General features: G+C 46.2%; 1 protein-coding gene across 1 annotated transcript in view; it reads right to left on the reverse strand.

Annotated features, from left to right (window-relative positions):
- ECE1 (endothelin converting enzyme 1) overlaps window positions 1–22,389 on the reverse strand; it is a 355,802-nt gene extending 333,413 nt beyond the window's left edge. The window contains exon 1 of the mRNA XM_069240079.1: window positions 22,099–22,389. The gene's annotated coding sequence lies outside the window, so the exon portion shown is untranslated. The remainder of the gene's footprint in view (window positions 1–22,098) is intronic.
- Between the last annotated feature and the right edge of the window lie 659 nt (window positions 22,390–23,048).

Consider the following 23,048-nt stretch of genomic DNA (forward strand, 5'->3'; position numbering starts at 1 on the left):
ATCAAAGAAAAGCTGTGAAGATCGGAGAAATGTAATAAGACCTTGAGGTTATGAACACCTATCTTATTAGATGTTTGCTGAAATTCGGTTTATTAATGAGCAAGGAACTTCTTATGCTGAGGACCGACGGTATGCTCGAAACATTTTTACTTCGGAAACACACAAGGGCCTGGATTCTCTCTCGCAAAGAGAGCAAGGCAAATGACAGCAGGGGCTGCTGCAAAGCAAGACACCTAAAAAACAACGAGCAACCAAAATACTCCCACTCCTCTCCCCCCGTCCCCCAGAGGGAAAAACAAACCAAAACACAGTGGATGAAAGACCTCCACAACCCAAACACCATGTAAAAATAGTCAGCAAGAGCCTGCTCGCCCCCAAAACCACACAAGAGCCTTGTAGCATGCTCACGGAACACATCACAGACAGCTAAAACCGAAAATCCCCGCCGAAACAGCTTGCACTCTATTCATATAAATAAAACTAATGTGTGACAAATTAGGAAAACACCTTTCACGACGACTGGAAAGCCAGGGCACTCTAGAAACCGAAAGTAGATCTGAAAACCAAGATAATCCCCCAGCGTGAGAAAAGGACCATTGTCAGACCGGAAGTAGGGAGATCGAGGAATGAAGCCTCTGTCGTCACCCACACGGCCGCTCCTCACACATTCCTGAAGCACTCCATCGACGCCGTGGGGCACGAAGCTCGGCATCACCCTACTGTGCGCTGCCACGGCCGGTAAACTTCACGACGTGACATGCCCACGACGTTCAATCTACGTAGTGAGGATGGTGGTGCCCAACCCCCGCCTGCTGCTCCCCTGAGCACCTGCACTGCGTCACCAGGACGCAGGCATTCCTATCCGGACCTTCGCTGGATAAATCATGCACTGGGGGAGATGCAGGCTTGGTTTGTTGCCACTGAACAAACTGGGTTCAGTCACTTGATAACAAACATATGTAACACAAAGGGCACGGACTGGTAAATAGTGTCCTGCTGACGTGATGCAAATGGACCAGCCAATCACTGTTACTCCTCGCCTCCCTCGTCTTGGGTGGGAGAAAAATAAACCCCAAGTCAACAATCTTTACTGGCGCACTAAATCTTTGGAAAGCTGTTGTTTCAGGACCCTACGTTCTGCTACTACTGCCCCCTCTCCCCAGCCCACCAACCAACTGATCCTACATAATGTGTTTGTGCTTGACTGAGACTAGACTAGAGGAATATTGAGTAGACACTGTGTCCAGTAAGGTCTGGCAGAACTTTTCGTGTGCTCTAGGAGCCTCACGTTGGTTTGGGTGTCCTGTTAATGTGTTTGTGCGATGCCTGACCAATATTTTGTTACTTTTTGTGTTTCCAAAGAGGGAAAAGGGCTTGTGTCTTGCTCTTCCTATGGTCGGTTTCCCTTCGCCACTACGACTGCCATGCCACATGGAATGGGCTATGATACTTGCAAGTGCTGCTCCGACCATCACACCCGTTGAGACCGAGGCCGAGTAGAAGTCCCACGCTTCCGATAGGGAGGCAGAGGGCAGGTCATGAAAGTAACCCGAGACCGGTCCTGATGTTTCCAAAACGTATCCTGATCTGTGAAGATACCTGCTCATACTATGAAGTCCAGACTGATTACGAGACCCAAATGCGAGCATCGGGCATTCCTACACTCTGCCAAGGACGGATTAGAACAGTACAACAGACAGGAACATACACCACGTTTTAATTTCCCATCAATATTTAACTCGGAAGTGGTTAAAAGATCAGCATGCATTAGAAAGTGAGGATCATGGGTCTGCTTCCTCTGCAAATAATATGCAAATACCAGGAAGCAGTCTGGTATACTCAGTAAAGGAAACAAAGGGTTATTACGTAGGAGTGGGCGGAAACTGCAGAGTTTAACTCGGCAGAGCCGCATAAAAACCCTGCAATATTTCGCGGAGTTCAGCGAGCGGGCAGAAGTGGGTACATTGCACTGCCAGTGATTTTTTAGTTTTTAGTGCCGGGAGCATGTTCCGCACGGAGAAATGCGTGTGAGCGTCACCATGGGGCCCAGAGGGCGCTGCTGGATTATTAGGTTTTGCTGCTCCTCGAGTAGATGGTCTACTCGAGCAGCAACTTCTACAATGTGAGCGGTCGCAATCGCTTGCACCAGACAAATCTTGCAGGTGTCCTCCTAGCATCTGAAAATCGCTCTATGGGATTGTCAATTCTCAATCGCCAATTTACCACTGGCGAGCCACCCAACTGAAAAAGTTCTGCCACCAGATTAAGTGTGGAATTTGTCCAGAATGCTGTGTTACAGTCGTAACACAGAGAGGGCAAAACTCCACTGGTGAAGCAAAATTTATCGCCCACTGCTATTATCAGGTATATCATCACTGCAGATGTTGTTCATATAAAGCGACACGTAATGCAGCAAAGTGGTGCGCAATTCCTAGTGATGTACAGTACACAAATACAAGTGTAAGTATCAAGGAGTGTTTCAGTAACAGACCGTTTTTGACTCCTATTAAAAAAAAAAAATTAAAAAAAAGGGGGGGGGGAGAGAGATAGAGAGAGAGAGAGAAGGAGAAGAAAAGTTGTGTGTTGTTCAAACCAACAAAAAGAAATCATCTTGTGAAGAACACAGAGCCGACCCACACATCCCTTGGCGTAATGCGAATGTGATGATTTGCCCAATTGTTTTACTAATTCTCATCTGAATTTGTAATCAATAAAAGTTGAGGTTTATGCGTAATTATAGAATGGGTTTCAATGTACTTTTACACCTTCAGAAAATGTACTTCCCCTGTGTGTAGGGCATACACGACAAAAGAAGTGTAAAAACATCTCAATAGTAAACATGAGGAAAAAAACATACTCGATCAGGACAGTTTGACATATATATTATCTAGTAGTGGTCACCACCATGTTTCCATAGAAAAAGCGTTTTTTTTTTTTTTAAAGAAAAAAGTACCCTGGTGATTCTTGTTATGCATGAAAAGTTTTAGGAAGGGGTGATGATCTGTCACACGAGGCCGAGAAAAAAGGGAGGGGGTGGGGTGGAACATGCGTTTCTCATAAGACTTTTGAACACGACTACAGCCTGATACACTGGACAGAACTTCCCCAAATTTGGCTGAAAGCTTGCTTTCAGAACGCAGACTAGACTTTCGCTTATTTAGAATAGATTCTTTCAGTAGTTTAAGAGAAATTCAAAGGAAAATAAATTTGTATATCTAGGGACAGGGATCCCTCCAGACGACTTTGTGAATAATGACAAACTTGTGCAGGGAAATGCCCAGCTCAGATTGGCTCTCAACACTTCAACCAGGAAGTGTTGGAAGCCATCTTTGGACTCTGCATAAGCTGAATCACAACAAGAAATGCAAATAAACAATTTTTTTGTAAAAAAAAAAAATTTACAAAAAAAATATGGAAAAAGGGGCAGGGTAGAGACGCCCTCACCCCTTAGCTCTTGTGCTGGATTACCAGAGGGACCCCGCCAGAGAAAAAAAAAAACACACATTTTTGCCACAAATTCGCAATGTTGTGAACTCACAGAACTAAGAATAAATAAAAACAAACAAAAAAAAAAAAAAGTCTCCTGCGCTTGTTTTTTTTTTTTAAATAAGTCTCCTCGTGGGCCAAGTCCCAGGGGCATTGAGAACCTAAGGAGAGGGGTGCATGGGGCCACCCTCCAGGGCTTTTATTTGCAGCCGGGACCGCCACCTCTCCGGGGCTTTGTTCATATTACATGCAGGCGGTCTAGTTGCAGCCCCGAAGACCCTGGGGCTTAATTGTGTGCAGGAGGGAGGGCACCCCCTCCCGTAGCCTCAGGGACCGCCACCTTCCTGGATCATATTTTTTGTTTTGTGTGGGGGGGCCGTGCAGCCCACCAGCAGCCCCAGGGGCCGCCACCTCCCCAGGACTATTACATTTGGAGAGGAGCCAATGATGGCCCTGGAGATCGCTACCCGCCATGGCCGGCTCCTGCTATGTCCTGGACATAGCTGTTTGCTTTTGCTCTTGCTCTGTGAGAGTAGAAAATGGTGTGATCCCCTTATTGTTCAGTGATCAGTCTTGTGTTCAAGGTTTTGTATCAACAGAGGGTACAAGCTGCCATTCTTAGGCAAGGCACCTCTGTTGCGCACATAAACCAAATAACACTCACATTTAGCCTGAGCACTTCTGTAATCTGGCATGCTACCAGTTTGTGAAGCACGTCAGAGCCTTGTCAGAAGTAGAAAGTGTTATATAAATGCAACTACAACACAATATATTGTGTTGATTTCAGCATACTTCTGATACAGGCATGGTCACCACAATTATGCGATTTTGCTGCTGGTTCATTATTTCACATTATTATAAATTGGCCACATCATACAGTAGATGCCTACTCTGCAGATTTTAAAACAAAAATATTGTTTCTATCAAACGTTAATAAAAATGCAGTGACATGTTGTGTAGTGGAAGGCCCTTCACAAAGACTGACTGGCCACATTTCTGTTGCTTATTGCTGTATTTGGATATTAAACTGCTACAAATGAGATGAAACCTTAGCCCGGACAGTGTTAACATGCATAAACATGACAAAAGAATAAAGTAATAGCATCATAACATGTGCTGCATTACACCACATCCTTTATCTTTTCTCGATTCATGATTAAGTCAACCCTGTTGAATAATTTGCACGGACCAGGACGTCCCGGGAGGGACCAACAGTAGAGGTATGGGCCGAGAGGTCACCTTGTGGGCCAGAGCTGGTAGAGCATCCTTCACCTGGAGGATTCTGGGGGAATCCAGAGATGTCCCATAGCGGGGCATGTGGATGGAGGAATTGGGAACACCTGGAGGGGGACACAGGTTCAGACCTGAGTGGTGCTAGTGATGGTGGGGGAAAGAGACAGTGAAGCAGGGAGCTGAATCTGGTAGAATGCAAGATAAGATGCCAAGACCAGACCACATATTGAGTGGGACTTGCTCAACCTCTATTGCAACGGATGCTGTGCACTGCAGACACACCGAGGTGGTATAAGTTGCACTTTCATCCCCAGATAGGACGTGACACGTACACACAAATCCACGAGGTGTAAATACAAGGCCAAAAATCTGCACCCAATTATGCGACACAATGATTTAACTCCTACCCCCTCGGCGACCCCCATCTTTTGTTAGTTTTTATATTTTCGTTAGCCAATTTTTCACTGTTTCACTAAGTTACTTTCTTATTGGACTGGCATTGACAAATGGTTTAGTTCATCCTATATTGAATGTAACTGGTGGAGGCTATGCACAATCAGAAATGAGTCACCACTGCCTAAATTGATGGGGCATCCACACACATTTTGACATACCTTCACCTAGAGACAGACGTTGCTAGCACTGCGATCAACTGATGACTGGAACGCTGGCCCTGGATAGGGCACCAACACCCAATGATTTATCCCAGTAAATGTTATGCTTGCGAACTGCACGTTTCTTTTATGAAACGGGAATAACTCATGTTATGCATTATTGCTGCTGTGACCACACATGCTAATAAAGACCTATTAAAAAAAACAAAAAAAACTGCTGAATAACTTCAGTGGCCCTGGATACAGGTTATTGGTGACATTTAGGGACAGGAACTTGGATGTGTGTCACTTATGATTACTGTTGTTATCCAATTTAAAATGAGTGATGGAAGAAGGTGCTTTCTATGCACGAGTGTGTTCATAACAGTACAATTTAAGTCACAGAATTCCACTTTCAGATGTTTATTATTCTTTAAGTGTGCAGCAATAATAATACAATGCACATAACATTCAATACAGTATGTGAGAAAGACTACAGTGATTTAAGAACAATGCACACGGAGAGACTGCACATCTTCCTACAGTTACTGATTTATTAATTTGGGAAGGGGTGAAAACACTTAATGGCACTATTACTTTAGGTTCCACCGTTTACGCACCAGATTTAGGTCAAATCCCGAGAGCTGTGGCACAAACACCTAGTACTCCACAGAGAAAAGCACAATAGACTCAAGGAATATACAACACATTACAAAGAAAGAAACAAACAAATTTCGAAAAAAAAAAAAAAAAAAAAAAAAAATCTAGAAAAATGTATAAAATAAAAATAAACCCCCCAAAAAAGGTTGGAATCAATTTCGGGAAACTGGAGATATGGGCTTTTAAGCAAAAAGCAAACACAAAAAACAAAGCGCCCATGTGTGTGGATGTTTCAGGTACACTGGTACATAGGTGTGATTTCAGGCCAAGCCTGATGGAGCAGGGGTCCGGTAAGCTTTGCTGGTCAAACGTTTTTTTACCGTGGAAATCGTATATTTTTCCATTTTCTTTCACCTGCCCCCCCAAGTTCTACACAATTGGACTGAGGTTCTTTTTTGCAAGGCAGCAAGAGCTCCAGCAATCGGATCCGGTTTTTATTCAGAGGGGCACAAGACATGGCTGCCTGTGCTCACCGCTGCGGTTTGCTTTATCTATCGATCCACTGGTTAGAAAATTATGCAACCTAGGGATGAAGCCAGTTGAGTTGAAAGGGGGTAGTACTAAGATATTGGCTTATGCTGATGACATCTGACCCAGTGGCTGCTATACAAGAGATTGAACAAGAAGCAACTCAATTTGGGAGGGCTTCTGGATACCTGTTAAATAGGTCTAAATGTCAAATTTAGACTAATGTTTGGGCAAATATGGAGGATAAACGTAAGGTGACTCAGGCTCAGTATCTACGGGTCAGGCTGTCATCCAATTTGGACGAGGTTGTCGAAATCAATTTGGCCCCGGTGTTAGCAAATGCTATGAAAGAATTGAGTCGTATTAGTAATCTTCAGCTGTCACTGGTGGGGCGCTGCAATGTGATTAAAATGAATTTCTTACCCAGGGTGTTGTATTTTTTTTTTTAGGACTATACCACTAGAAATAGGACAGGAGTGGTTCAAGCATATGGAGGAATTGACCAATAGTTTTATATGGTCCTATGCTAAAACTCGTCGGGCCGCTCGTTACTTAATATTACCAAGAGAGAGAAGGGGGATGGGCTCTTCCTAGTTTTAAGCTATATCATTTGGCGGTGGTATTACAATATGCGCAGATGTTGTGTTTTCCGGGCACAGCTGTACAAGATACCCACCCCACCTTCCACTTATGCATTGATTTGAGGTAATGAAGCTGATGCAGCTTTTTTTAAGGATAGTGGAACCCAGCTATTTTAGGAAAGTTAAATTTAAAACAATAAGGGCGTGTTTGTTATTATACGCGGCTATGGAATACCCCAATGTTGTTGGGGATTTTAAAAGAGAAGGGTTGTTTAAAATGGTTCAACCATGGGGCTCAGAAAGTGGGTGATTTATTTCACAAGGGTGGTCAATTAGAGCGTTTGAGGACTTGAAACTGGAGTTTGCCTTGGATAATAAAGAGTTTTAAAAATGTTTGCAGATTAAAAGGTGGTCAGTAAGCAATTCCTAAACATAATGGGTGTGGGGGAAAGATTAGGTTAGTGGAGGCTTTGGGTAAAATGGCATGCTGTACCATTAGTAATCTTTATTTGATTTTGTTATTCAGTGGAAGATGATCAAGAACTCCTTGCTAGGAATTGGGAGTGGCAGACAGGTGCTAGCGAAGCTTCAGTCTGAGAGTCTTTAGATATGGCTCAATATGTACTTCTATTGGTCGGACCGCAAGCTCAGCATTATAAGGTTTGATTCAATCTCTATTATACACCTGCTAAGATTGCACCCTGTGGCCGGACAGAGGGTATTGCCTGTCCTCGGTGTGGGAGCTCGGAAGCTGATCTTTGTCATATGTTTGTCAGCTGTGGAAAATTATCCGGGCTTATCAGCGACATTTCGGAATTTTTGGGAAACGTGCTGAAGCAGGACATTACCCGAACACCCCAACTGGTGTTGCTAGGGGTGGATGAGATAGTTTGTACAAGTCAATCTCGCTTTTTTTTCTTTTTCTGGCAATGCCAGTATTGCGTGGGTGTTTCACATCAGATTGGCTGAAAGCCGAACCCCCTTCCTGGAACCAATGGATTACGCGGTGTTGTCTGCGTACCATTTGGAGTCCTGCTTATATAGTATCAAAGGCACTACTTCTAGAAAAAGGGGTTTGAACATTTGGGCCCCTCTGCTGTCATGGCTTCAAAGGATCAAGAGGACATATTAGTAAAAGTATGGTCAAGGAATTTGCACCTGCTATATGTAGCTATGTATTAGTGATTGAATATTTTTATTTTCTGTATGATGGATTAAGGTACTTGATTAAATTTGTAACCTGCTGTGTGACTAAAAATATAAATAATAAAAAAAAAAAAAGGGGGGGGGGGGGGAGAAAGAGCTCCACGTGGCCAGTTATTCCATTCTTGCGGTTCCCATTTCACTGGAAAAAGGTCGCAGTAGGAGACACAGTCAATCATTAGCCCCAGATAGCTTGAGCGCATTTCTTGGGGAGCTCTAATTCCTTGCCGTGACCCATCTAGCCATGGTCTTTCTAGTACATACACCTCCCATCCTTCCCACCCTCTGCAACCGCCACCCCCCCAAAAAAAGCAGAAGGTAAACTGCTGGAAAAGCCACTTCTGTCTCTTCCATAGCTCTCAATCTTTTAGGAATGACTGACTTGCACAGGGTCAGAGCAGTCAGCTCCAAAGTGGGCAGTTGGTTCTTCTATCAAGAATGGAACCACTCGTCAGGCCTCAGTGGATACGCCTACCCAGCCTCGTTGCCAGTGTACTTGTAGTCCAGACGCGGCACCATGGAGGTGGTATTACTTACACGAACTAGCCTTGATAGTCCAGGCTACAGAGATGAAACATGTCAGTTTTCTAACATTTCTACTGTTCCTTGCTTATGTCAAGAAGTGTGACTACAACACCAAATGTCTAAGTAGCTTTATTGGTCAATACATTGATGGGTGACCTGTAACAATCCTGTACTTCGCCCTCAAAACGTTGTACTTCACATTTAGCTAATGCACTTTATTGGTACTAGAATGCTGCCCCAAACTGTAACTCGATTACAATCTACACTTCATATGGTTATTTCTCAGCGCCAGCATGTGGCACTAGGGGTACACTAAACAAGCACCGATTTTATAGAGTATCTTTCCAAAGTTCTTTGACATCATGCTGTAGGGCAGCTCAAGGCATATATTCCATATGGTAACTACTCCTTTTTCTGTAAAAGCATGCAGCAGCAAAAGTGGGTATAGTATGCATATAGTATCTACTTACCGTTCTTGCCGAGGAACAACGTAACTTGCAGATCATACATCTTGTATGCTCTAGAAAGCAGCAACATCACAATGCACTCATTTCACAGAGAATTTCAAAAACCGTTCTTCTGCAACAGTATTCTGTAGTTCTGTGCCTGCAAAAGCACAGATGAGCTAGGTGCCCTCATTGTGTATCGAGATTTCACATTTGCACAGCACTTTGCCGCCACTTGTTAGGACTGGCTGCACTTGAGATTGTGGATTCTGTTGCAGGCTGATGTAAAAGTGAATGTGAACACATTCTGTGCAAGTCCAACTTATTTTTTTTATTTTATTTTTTAACTCAGCTGTCTAACAAACACTCAAGTCAAATGTCTGCACAGTAAACACTGAACGCTAACCCATATATTTCATTAAGGGTACACAACTCAAAATGCGTATTTAACACACCGCGTGCATTCTAACCTTAACTGAGGGCCTCGTGAAGCTTTTATTAGTGGAAAGTATGACACCAGCAAATGCACCAATACTTAGCTTCAAGCTGTAAACTGAGCATTCATTTGTACAGAGTTCTTACACTATAATCAGTGCCACTGCAATTATGACGCAGAGTCGGTCCTAATCACGCAGCAGTGATCACAAAATTATGCGGCAGCAAAAAGCAAATAAATGTAGCATAATGCGGCACATTTATAATAGTATTACTTCATTATTTTGCAATTTTCATAGATGTAAACGCTGTTCAAGGAAAGGGTTCAGCACCTTAATAACAGGTTAACATCCAAAATAAAAAAAAATTACAAGGTTAAAAATAGTGGGTGGAGGGGTGTTGGGGGAAACTTACCCTGCTTGCAGCAACTGCAGCGCCACTCCTCAGTCCTCACTCACAGTTGTCACAGGCTCCCAGCCTGCCCTGCGGCCAATCTGAACACTGCTCTCATGCTGCTGGCAGCACAAAAGCAGCATTAGGATTGGCCGGAGCACCCTGGCTTGGCGCTCCGACGCAGACTGGGAGCCTCTGCCTGCTGTCTCCAACCCGGCAACACACTGCCGGTTTGAAAAGAGTACAGTGCGCATGTGTGTTTGGCTGGCCCAATATGGCCGGCCAAACACACATGCGCACTGAGGGGCGGGCACACCACTCCCCTCAGTGCTAGTTAACCCTAGGACCCCGCCACTTGAAAAATAAAAATGATAATAAGCATTGCTTATTATGGCTTTTATTTTTCAATTTGAAGCTGCTGCTGCGTAGTTTTAGGATTACAAAGCGTCAACACCAAGCCTCCAGAAACACTTTTACCAGCAACAGGCAGTACCATAAATAAGGCATATATGATGGAGGCACTGTCAGATTTAAGATATCAATTTACACAAAAGTGTGTGTGTGCTGGAGGCCTGATTACGACCTTGGCGGATTGATACTCCATACAGTGAACGAGGTATCTGATACATCTGCGATGGAGTATCCCATTCGGTGAGGTCATAATCAGGCCCTTTGTTACTCAGGCTGCCTTCCCAAAAGAACTACTAGGTTGAGAAATGGGTGTGTCGCGTTACATTAATTTGCACTAATAAAGCAATAAAGCATTTTCGTGACAAAGAATCATTGTTCCAACTTCTTGAATTACATTTAAATGTAGGCCATGACTTTCTTCATGCATCAGGCAAAGGTCCTTCTTCAGTATTACATTTGGGGACGATAGATTTCACCGCTATACTGCCAATTTCAAATATTAACATTGAAACTGACCAACGGGTCAAAGTGTCTGCAGCTTTCCTGTACTGTAGATGTCGTGTTTGTTTTGTAACTTTCAATCCGGTTTTGGAAGAAAAAATTTATTGTGCACAGGGCTTTAAGTGGGGCAGGCCCCTCTGGGTCTCGGATCCGGTAGTAATTTAAAAAGGATGTTGAAAACGGGTCCCTATCGGGCCCTTTATTCATGTCTAACTTTACTGTCAGAAACGCTGAACTATTTCCGAATAATGAATGTAAAACACGTGGAAGTAAGGTATGTCCTTGATTTACTTCCGGTTTATATTTCACATGTTTACTATTAGGGAATGACGGGTATTTCCAGGACGTTTGGTTTCTCCTACAGCATAACGCTCTTACGTGGGGGGCTTACATGTGAGTGTGTGCGTTGTGTGTTTAGGAGGTGGCGAAGGAGATGCGAGTGTGCGCATTCAGGGCAGAGTGAAGGGAGGATGCTGAAAACGAAAGAGATGAGGGCTTAGATGTAGAGAGATGATATAAGTGATAAATGCCTCTAATGTTTAACTCACGGTCTCAATTTCAGGACTGAAATATTTTCAATATTATTTACAACAAAATCATGCTTGTTAGTCCTTTATCTCAAACAGCTAGCAACCACTGACAAAGCCAATAGTGGTCTTGTGTTAAGCGTATGTCAGTTGTGTTCTTTGTCTGGATGCTACAGCAGAAAACCCACATAGGATCCAAAATACTGGTCAGGTAGCACACTATGGAAATCATAGACTCTTAGTTTATGTGTCTAGTGGTGCTGTAAGTATTGTGTGTCTGTCTTGTGACTGTCTTTTTATTTTGCCTTTTTCACTGCTTTTGGTCTCCATTTTCTCAGCCTCTTTCTCCTTTTCTTTAGCCTTTCTCACCCTCTTAAGCCGTTTTCTCCTTTCCTTAGTGTTTACGCTCTGTTTGCCCTCTTTGCTTCCCTAGTCCCGCCGCTGCGTCCCCACCCCCCTCGCGCCCCCATTCGCCCACTGCTCCCAGCTGCACCTCCCTCCCACCTCCTCTTCTTAATGGCGGCCACTGCATGGTGAAGTGAGTGACCCTTGACCTTGTTTTGGTCAAGAGAAGCTCCCCACTCCGCGCAGCTCCACCTGACTGCACCCGTGCCCTTTACCCTGCCATCGCTGCTGGGATGGCAAAGCCCTCCTCCACCCGCAGGCTCCTGCCTGCGCCTCATCCCTGGTGTTTACTAGTGCTGTAAGTATTGTGTGTCTGTCTTGTGACTGTCTTTTTATGTTTTGCCTTTTTCACTGCTTTTTGTCTCCATTTTTTCAGCCTCTTTCTCCTTTTCTTAAGCCTGTCTCCCTCTCTTAAGCCGTTTTCTCTTTCTCTTAAGCAGTTTTCTACTTTCCTTAGCGTTCACGCTCGGTTTGCCCTCTCCACCTTCCCCAGTCCCGCTGCTGCGTCCCCGCCTCCCTCGCGCCCCCATTCGCCCACTGCTCCCCACCTGCTCCTCCCTCCCACCTCCCCTTCTTAATGGCAGCCGCTGTGCGGCCACGCCAGACGCAAGCCTGTCTGCACCTGGACAGCGTCAGTCCCCTTGGCCCCCGCGATCACCACGCCGCCCGATGCTGCTACAGTGCCAACATCCTCAAAGCTGTCCAAACAGCCACCTGCTTCCAAGCCACTGCGAAGCTCACCCACAGACCCTTCTCCTGCCAGAGCTGCAGCTTCACCAGCCCTCGAGCTGCCGCCCCTCCTACCAGAACCGGACGCAACCACCTCACATACATCCTCCTCAACACCCGGTCCCTCCACAAGCACGCCATGGAACTCTGGGACCTACTCATCTCATCCTCCCCGGGCGTCGCCTTCTTAACAGAGACCTGGATGAACCCCTCCTCAGAACCTGACATCGCCATAGCCATCCCAGACGGCTATAAGATCACCCGCGGAGACCACACCAACAGACCGTGAGGAAGGATCGCCATCGTCCACAGGAACACCATCAGAATCTCGAACAACACCGAAGACACACTTGATGCCGCCGAACACCTGCACTTCCAGATTCACATCAACGCCAACACCACCCTCAGATGAACACTCATCTACAGACCCCCCCGGACCCTGGCCGCAGTTCAGTGACTCCATCGCTGAACTTTCACCTCGAGAACGCCAATGACAGCAACTCCACCGCCCTGCTCGACAAACTCGTTCTCAAACAACTCGTCACGACACCCACCCACCCACCCACTCCACCGGCCACACGCTCGACCCGCTCTTCTCCACCAGCAGCCACGTCACCTTCAGCCACACTAGCGAACTACACTGGTCCGACCACCAACGTGTCCACTTCACCTTCAAGAAGCCCACCACGCACCACCACCCACAACAGATCCCCCACCACAGCCAGAACAAGATCACAGAAGACCAACTGATCTCCACCCTCGTCCAAGCCCCGCCACCCAACATCGCCGACACCAACACAGCCGCCCACAACCTCAGGCAATGGATCGACGACTGCGCCAACACCCTTGCTCCGATCAAGAAACCCTCCAACAACCACATCAACACTAAGGCCATCTGGTTCACCTCCCACCTTTAGGCCTCCAAACGGGAGTGCCGAAAACTAGAGAAGTGGCGCCACGAACAAACAGAGATCAACCACACTGCCCTCAAGAACGCCATCCGCAGGCATCACCAGCTCATCCGGATCGTCAAGAGATCCTCCTACAAGGAACGCATTGACAATGCACACAACAGCAAAGAGCTCTTCAACATCGTGAAGGAACTTGCCAACCCCAGATCCTGCTCCAACGACACCCCACCTTTGCAAGAACTCTGCGACTCCCTCTCCACCTTCTTTCACCGCAAGATCACAGACATCCTCGATAGCTTCAATACCTCGACCTCCACAACAGCCGCCATCACCAAAAACCCAACTCACCGGACCCCAGCCACACCAACCTCCTCCTCTCCTGGACCCATGTCAACAACAATGACACCATCAAAATCATGAGCACCATTCACTCCAGCTCACCATCCAACTCCTGTCCTCATCACGTCTTCAACAAAGCAAGCTCCATCATCGCCCCCTAACTCCGAATGATTGTCAACAGCCCCTTCAAGACCGCCACCTTCCCGGAAAGCTGGAAGCACGCCAAAATCAATGCCCTACTAAAGAGATCCAAGAGATCTCAAGAACTACCGGCCCATCTCCCTGCTCCCTTTCCAGTCGAAGGTCATCGAGAAGATAGTCAGTCAACTGAACCCCTTCCTTGAAGACAACAACACTCTGGACCCATCTCAATCCGGTTTCCACAGCACCAAGACCGCCCTCATCGCCGCCACCAACGACATCAGGACCATGCTAGAAAGAGGCGAAACTGCGGCCCTCATCCTCCTAGACCTCTCGGCCACCTTCGACACCGTCTGCCACCACACACTATGCACACGCCTCCACGATGCAGGGATCCACTACAAAGCCCTGGACTGGATTACACCCTTCCTCATAGGCAGAAGCCAGAGTCCGCCTCCCTTCCTTCCGATCTGAAGCCACTGAGACCATCTGCGGCGTTCCCCAAGGATCCTCTCTCGGGCCGACCCTTTTCAACGTCTACATAGCTCTGCTCACCAACATCGTCCGATCACACAACCTCAACATAGTCTCATACACCAATGACACCCAGCTGATCCGGTCACTCACCAAGGACCCTGTCACCGCCAAAACTAATCTCCACGACGGAATGAAGGCCATCGCCCACTGGATGGAGAGCAATCACCTGAAACTCAACTCTGACAAGAGAGAGATCCTCATCCTCAGCTCAACCCCCTCTGCCTGGGACGACTCCTGGTGGCCGGCCACTCTAGGAACTGCACCAACGCCCACCAACCACGCACGCAACCCAGGATTCATCCTGGACTCATCTCTCTATGACCCAGCAAGTCAACGCCGTCTCATCATCCTGCTTCAATACCCTCTGCATGATCTACAGGTGGATCCCCACCAAAACTAGAAGGATGGTTACCCAGGACCTCGTCAGCAGCAGTCTGGACTTCGGCAATGCTCTCTAAGCAAGAACAACGGCCAAACTCCAGAAAAGACTGCAACGTATATGGAACGCCTCATCCTCGACATCCCACGCTGCAGCCACATCTCAGCCCACCTGAGACCTACACTGGCTCCCCGTCAACAAGAGGATCACCTTCAAGCTCCTCACCCACAAAGCACTCCACAACACCAGTCTAGCCTACCTCAACAAACAACTCACCTTCTACACCCCCAACTGACAACTCCGCTCCGCTAACCACGCCCTCGCCACCATTCCACGCAACCACAGGATTACAGCCGGCGGCAGATCATTCTCTCACCTCACCGCCAAGACCTGGAACACCCTCCTCATCCACCTACGGCAGACCCAGGACCTGCTGACCTTCAGGAGACGCCTCAAGACCTGGCTGTTCGAGCAGTAGCAACTCCCCCTCACCTTGCATCCCCCCCCTTCAGCACCTTGAGACCCTCACGGGTGAGTAGCGCGCTCTACAAATAAATGACAGATTTAATCCAAGCCCATAATCACATAGGCCACACACCCTTTAAAGGACACCCCCACCACACACTACTGTTCTTCTCCCACTTAAACCACTGATTAGGCAACATATGGTGAAACATGTGCAACTGCTGTAATTGCACAACTGTGCATAAATCGGCACAGCCACACAACTGCATATTTCCTTTGCCCCTACCAAACACTGTTACACTGCCCACAATACCATATCACACCCAGCACATCTTCCTTGGAACGAGGCAGAGAGGCCAAGCAATGAATGCACATCGAGTATGAATCATGCTATGACTTGAGCAGCGCTCGAAAGTCACCTCTAGGTGACCACAACACGGTTTATAAACCTGTAAGTAAAAAACTTCTTGACTTTCCTCCTGTGCAACCCCCCCCCCACCCCCCAAATCTCCCTATCCCCCCCTCCCAGTGACTCAAACCCCAGCACTCCTGCCCACTGCTGCTCCAATACCCCCAGGGGAAAAAACTAGAGTAAAATCTGGAATGTATCTGACCTTATATGGTTAGATGTCAAGGTGTCGACCTCCCCTGTGGCCCACCATGAATATTTCTCTATAAATACATCAAAACAGTGAAGAAAAAATAAAGACGCTCACGTAAGACGTCACATTCCTGTAAGGAAAGTTTAGCTAAAGGGATGAATAGATGGATAAAACCAGGATGCCTTTATCTGGCCAAGGACCCAAGCAGAAAGGCAGTTGGTGAGCAACAGAGGTAGAATAGGCAGCAGTTTACCAGCTTGCCAGGAAATGTGACCCTGGCCTATCTCTCCCAGCTTAAACGCGGGTTGCCTCAGACAGTGCCAGGTTTTCACAAGCTACACACCTGGCTCCCACTGAAAATGTGAATTTTTGCACCACATGGCAACTGCCTTGGACGGCACCTCCTTCTGGCCCTAGACGGCACCTCCTTCTGGCCCTAGACTAAATGCTGGTGGCTCCTACATGGAGTACCCTTTGTTCATGTTTGCTGTCTTTTGTTTTTCTGATAAGGCATGCTCTTTCCTTTTCATAAGTTGAGGAGCATTTTAAGTTCTATCACATTGTCCATTTGTAGGCAGTCACTTGGGTCTCAGCAATACTCTTCCTACAAGCTGACCATGCAGTCATTCTGTCCACATGCCATTTTCTCCTCTTCTGCTTCCTGTTATCTTCCTTTTTTATTTTTCTCCACCTTCTGCTTCCCACATTTCACTTTGACAACTTTTTATTTTATTTACCATTGTCTATTTCCTTCTGCCTGTACTTACCTGCTCTATCTAAATTTCTCCACTACCAATGTAGACCAAATGAACATATAAAAATGACAAAAATAATGACTGTCAAGAACCTCAGAACAAAGCATAGCTGGTAGGGAAGACGGGGAGGGAGAAACTGTACGATTGACAGGGAATAAGGCGACAAGGAAATTAAAAACCAGAGGTGCAATGGCAGTGCAAACCATCACCTCTCGAGAGGGCTGCAGCACAAACTACCAATTGAGGGTCAGGATTGCCTGGGACCGAGAAGCACATTTCAGTGCTTGTTTGAATAAGGAGGGGAACCCAAAACTAAATTTGGTTGTACCTCAACATATACGACTGAATACCTAGAAAATATAAATGAGCTCCTGTATAGATAGAAATGGTTTCAGTACATGCAGAGAAAGTGGGACACTGTCACAAACTAACCACCATTGTCTTGAAGAGTGGCGCTCATTCACAAATAGAGCTGAGCTCCAGCACAGAAGCAGCCGAGTCCCTGCAAACACAGTGCTGAACCCCTGCAATATAGAGCAGAGTCCCTTCACAGACTGAACTGAGATACTAAAGTTATATTGTTGAGGTTCTTTACAGTTCAAAAGGCAGAGTTGAACTCTTTCACTATTCATTCCTACAAGGTAAAAACTGAGGTTCTGAAGGGGCTTGAATACCCGTCCCCAGCTCATCTGTAGCAGCCCCACAAGACTCTCACCCAGGCTAGTTTCTAGCATGGCCTGTCTCTATTAGGGCGTGAGGTGGGAGCCAGGATGAGAACAAGAGCCATGGAATTGAGTGAAGAAAGTACGACAAAAGAGAAAGAGAGACAAGATAGAGAATAGTGAAAGAGATAGGAGCACAAATGTGAGAGAATATGGAGGATGAAAGAGAATTAAATGAGATAATGTGACAGTTGGTAACGAAGAGAGAAGGAGTACACAACAGGAAATGATAGAATGAGTGATGTGTGAGCCAGCAGTACAACAAGGATGCCAAGACAAACTTTACAAAACGTTTCACCCATTCCTTTCGCTCCCTTCTTCACCAGACGTCCGATTGTCATCTTGTCAGTGAATGGTTCAGGTTCCAACCGCCAACAAAACATTTTGCACATCAGTACTTTTTTTTCTAACAAATTAGGGGCTTAGGTGTGAAAGTGTTGCACACATGATATAGTCACTTGACAGCCATTATTTGGAAAGGTGGTATAGTTAATTTTGAAACGGTGATTCACATGGAGCATCAAAATTAACTAGCAAATTTTGCAGAAATCAGTCTTTTATTAAGATCATGTATACAGATAAGTAAAACAAAAAAATTGACTTGTAAATTCTTAAGCTAAACGCTTTATTAGATGCATCACTCAAAAAAGTATATAACAGCCACACTGACATTGGCAGCATCCATTGCACAAATAATAGGTACTGGGCATGTGATGCAGAAGGAGAAGCAGTCCAAGGTGCTGTCAAACAGATTAGGTACAAAAAAAGACAACAATTGGTATACCGTGCCTACAGAACAGGTAGACGTCAAGCAGCAGTAGAAATGTGTCTCTCACAGACCAGGTACAGATAAGGCAGCTGAAGCAAAAGCTTCACTTCCTTAAAGTACAGGTGCAACTGACGTGACAGCAGTACAAGCTTCCCTCTGTTAGAGGATACACATGCCCCGGTAGCAGCAGAGTAAGCTTCAAAACATGTTGGTACCCTGCAGTGCAAGTTTTCTTTCTTCAGAAAACTGGTTCTCTTTGGCAGGTATACACATACTTTCCCTGCTTGCTGTAGTTAGCAGCAGTGCAAGCTTACCCTCCGTTTAGAACAGGCACCATCTGGCAGCAAATGTGCAGTCACACTCTGTCTTAAGATGCTTCTGTGATCCTGAATCTTCTGACAGTCATGATGGGCCCCATTGTTACCTCAACTCCTACCTTTGGCATATCTTGGTACCTTGCTGTTGTCATAGTCTCTTGCTTTCAGTGCCTGCAGGTCTAAATTCCGCTATCCCCCCCCCCATCAACTCATGCTCCTGTACCTGCAAGTGGCTGTTGCTGCTACTATATAGTGTCTGTTCCTGCTGCTCCCACTCAGAGTACTAAGGTCAATGGATAGAACGCATGCCAGTTGCCAGCTTCTTTAGTTCATAATGCGCAATGGTGTCAACCACTGCTGATCCAGCTGTCAGTCCTCCTGCTACCACCCCTCAGGGTTTGGCTGGAGTAGGCAAACTCCAAATTGAGTGGAAGGATGTGTCAAGCATAAAGCCTGTGAGGTTGTCTCAACTTCAAAGGTTACAGGCGGAGGAATTTCCTGCAGCAGCTTCAAACTAAAACCATGGTTCCTTCTGAAGCTATTCCCTATATAGCTAGCTATTCCTTCTGTCTTCCTGTGAGAGATCATCAGGCATCTGTTCATGTGGAGGAATGTAAGCGCCACACTGACTGGGGTGCAGGTGTTGTCCAATATCTGGAGCTACAGGAGAAGAGGTGCAGAAGGTTCATAGGTATGCTCACGCCTTCCCACATACAATGTTCTATGCCCAGATCTATGTCTGCTATCCACATGTCTCTGTCTAATCCTGCAGCATCGTGTGCTGTCGATCTTCACCATTACAAGTTCTAATCTATTTTTTTCTTTTTTTAAACACAGCTTTACCGGTCATAAACATGGCTGATATTATTTACCATGATGCTTTTCTAGTGTAGCATATGCACATTTAAATCTTGTCATATTGAGCCAAACCCATTTCATTTGGAGAAAAGGAAGTTTCACGGTGCAAGTTTGCCCTAGGCATACATTGGCATTTTTATAAGAAATTAAATCTACAGCTCACAAAACAGACACCAGTGTTACAGTTGTAATTTGGTGCTTTCTTATTACAGCTGGGCACAGCCATATCAAGAAAGACCAATATTACCATTTTGTACACTAACAAATGATAGAAAATAAGAGTTAAATAGAAATGTACTTATCTGGACCACAATCCCTGTTCTACCCGTATCAGTACAGTAGAGATACATTACTATTAATAAATCATTACATCTTTGAGAAATATGTAAACATTTATGTTATATATCATTAGGCACTTTAAACTATAGAGTATAGGCACATAATCAAACCTGATCCTTCACCAAGAGCCAACGTAATCAAAGTCCGGTCCCTAAGGAATATCTACATACCACAATAATTTGCATTCGGTCTACCCACTAGATATCACGGGAAACACAACATAACGAATACTGGAAAACATCAAAGGAATACTATTGTTCATAAGGTTTCATGAAGGTGAGATTTTGGAGCAGCTGCAACTCCCTACTTAATGTTCTTCGTTAAACCAGCTAAGGAAGTAAATGTGATGTAGTAAACAGGTCAACCTGCGAAACTAGTTTTAAATCCAACATGGCACTGATGCCAGTGTAGGGAGCGGATGCGGTGTCACGGCCAGAGCTGCCGACTCTGGTGCTGGGTAATCAGGTTTGTGTCTCCACAGCAGCTCATCATCATATGATTCTGGGCAAATCACCTAATTCCCAACACCCCTCAAAATAAATGAAGATGTACATATGTACTGTAACTGGTGCTCGTGTGAAGCTCTCCAATACATTCAGGTCAAGTTTGTGCTATATAAAACTGGAGAAAAAAAAAAAAAAAAACTATGATGCCAGTGTATTTTGTATGTTAAATATGTAAGACCTCACTTCACGTACACAATTTTCCATTGTCCTCCATCACTCAAAATATAATACAATGCTGTGTTGCTATTTAGCTAGGTCCGTGCTTTATTGTGAACAGGTATCCCGGCTTATTCCACTTAATGAACGCTCCTACCTTTTAACCTTTTGCCTAACCCTCAAGACTTTGAAATCCTGGTAGAAGCCCCGCATAATTTTCTTTATCCCAGTAAACGCACCACGCCGTTAATGGGGCTCATGTAAATTTACTTCTCATTGTCTAGCAAAGCAAATGCTTTAGCTCACTGGTGATCCTCTCATAAACATCTTGTTCGCTGGAAACATGTTTACTATGCAGCTTATGTTGCTTATAGTAAGAAAAGACACCTTTCCAACAAGGCGTCAGTGCCTTTTTCTTGAGTGTCAGACAGGCACACCTAGCACTCTGCCATCTTGCAGCCATCTGATGCTCACAGGTCTGGTGGACGCTCTTGAAGCTCCAGCAGTGCTTACTGTCCCATTGGGAAGTACTGCCAAAGCCAACAAAACTAGCTTTAATGTACCAAAACATAAAATACAGAGAAACACAATTGCCGCTTGAATGTGTTAGAACGTTAAAGCCAGACATGTTGAAGGTCCGAAAACCCAGCTCGTCCCCGCATTTCATGGCTCACGGGCCAGAGGCACCCAGTGTTTTGGTACTGCCCAGGTCCAAGGCTATATATGAAACCCCATTTAATTTGCAGAAGCTCAGGTTTTAAGTTTCATTCGTTGGATAGATTTAACGTTTTTTAGGCATGCGGTTAGCAAGTGGCCTTTGAACTGTCCTTTGAGCTACTGGGTTGGTGGCAGTCTTGGGACGCGCGCAGTAATGCTTTCTTTCATATTTGCACCTCGAGACACAAACTTAATTACTCGTAAGGAATCACGTGTAAAGTGTAAGCAGAACCCTCCCTGTAGCTGGTAAGCAGCCCCATAAGAGACCCGTGAGAACACAGTTATATAACCTCCAGTCCCCCGAGGGGGGATGTAATGGGAGAGTTGTCTTTAACCCTTTAGAAGAGGATCCAAACGGACACCTTGGTAGGAAGAGCGGCACGGCGCGCCGTGATCACCAGAGAGAACCAAACTGAACCCTAATAATACAAAGGCATCTGTACACCTCACAGCAATCATCACTGGCGACCCTAATTAGCAACGCAGCGCAACGCAGAAAGCAGGCATGCACTAAGACACCTCACAAACTGAACCCAGGCACCCCAGAAACAATGCAATAGAGAGGGATGCTCCCGAGGCAAAACTCCCAGTGCTTTGAGCAACGAGACCCCCAACGCGCGCACGAACACATCTTTCCAAAGCACAGGACCTCCGCTCCGGAGCCCCTTCGCACACTCACGCGTCCTGCCCCAAGCGGGGCCGGAGCCAGGAAGCTGCGAGCCTTTACACCCCCAGTCCACAGCAAGTACCCGCAAACGAACCACCGCCCCGGACTCCCAGGTCCCCTGTTAAATGCTCCAGACCCTCGGCGGATATTCAGCGCCCCTCCCCCGGAGAGCAGAAGGGGTGGCAGCGGCTCTAATTGCCCCGGTGCGCCTTACTCTTGAAGGGGTCGAGTACTACAGCTCCCGGGCTGACACCCCACCCCCCTGCGGGTCGCCCCAGGCCTGACGGAGGGAAAGGAGGAAGCAAATACCCCTCGGACTCACCGTGCCCCAACTCCGCTCCTCGGCGCTGCCCTGCTCTTCTGAGACCCGCGCCTACAGACCCTCCTCACGCCTCCACTGACGAGCAGCCCCGGCCCTCTATGAGCGTCCAGGGCCCCGGACTACCTGTCCCTCCGCACCAATCACAGAGCCGCTGCCACTTCCTCACCCCCAGTTAACCCCTCGGCGCCCGGCAGCGCGGCAGAGGAAGGAAGCCCTCGCAACAATTTCCATCTCGGCGACCGAGGGCAGCTGTGCCAGGGCGACGACGGTGTCGGGGAGTTCACAGGAAGCGGGGGGCTGTGGAGTAATGAAGAGAGAACGCCAGGGATGAGGAGGCGCTGGGGAGCGAGAGAGTGTGGCGATGGAAGTCAGAGGAAATGTGGGGAAAGGTGGAATGGGAAGGGGGTAGAGAGGAGTTCAGGAAGGACAGAAAAGAAAGGTAAACATTGAAATAGAAACAAGTCGCGCAGGAGGCACTAAAGAATAATAGAAAAATAAAAGACCAAAGGAATGAAGGCGCGGAAAGAAACGATACCTTAGATAGGAAGGACGTTTTAGAGGAAACCAGAAAAGATGAACCGGTAGGAAAGAAAGGAAGAAAAAAAGAAGGTAGTTAGTAAAGGTGAAAGCACGTGGAATAAAGCAGAAAAGAAAACACACAAACACATAAGAGATAGAAAACAGAATGAAAGAAAAATGTAAACCACAGCAAGAAAATAAGGGGTAGAAAGAGAAAGAAGACAAACATCAATAAAAAATACCAAAAGGCGGAAGGAAGACAAAAACGAAAAGCAAATAAAGGGAGAAATAAAAAGGCCAGTCAAAAGAAAGTGGGAGACAAGGCAAGTGAAAGAGATAGAGTGAAAAAGATTAATAACAGTGAGAGAAAAACTGGAGACACAGAATTAGAAAGAAGGACGAAAAAGAGAAAACAACAGAATGGTAAGAGT

Source organism: Pleurodeles waltl, chromosome 6 (assembly GCF_031143425.1).
Source record: "Pleurodeles waltl isolate 20211129_DDA chromosome 6, aPleWal1.hap1.20221129, whole genome shotgun sequence".
NCBI classification, from domain to species: Eukaryota; Metazoa; Chordata; class Amphibia; order Caudata; family Salamandridae; genus Pleurodeles; species Pleurodeles waltl.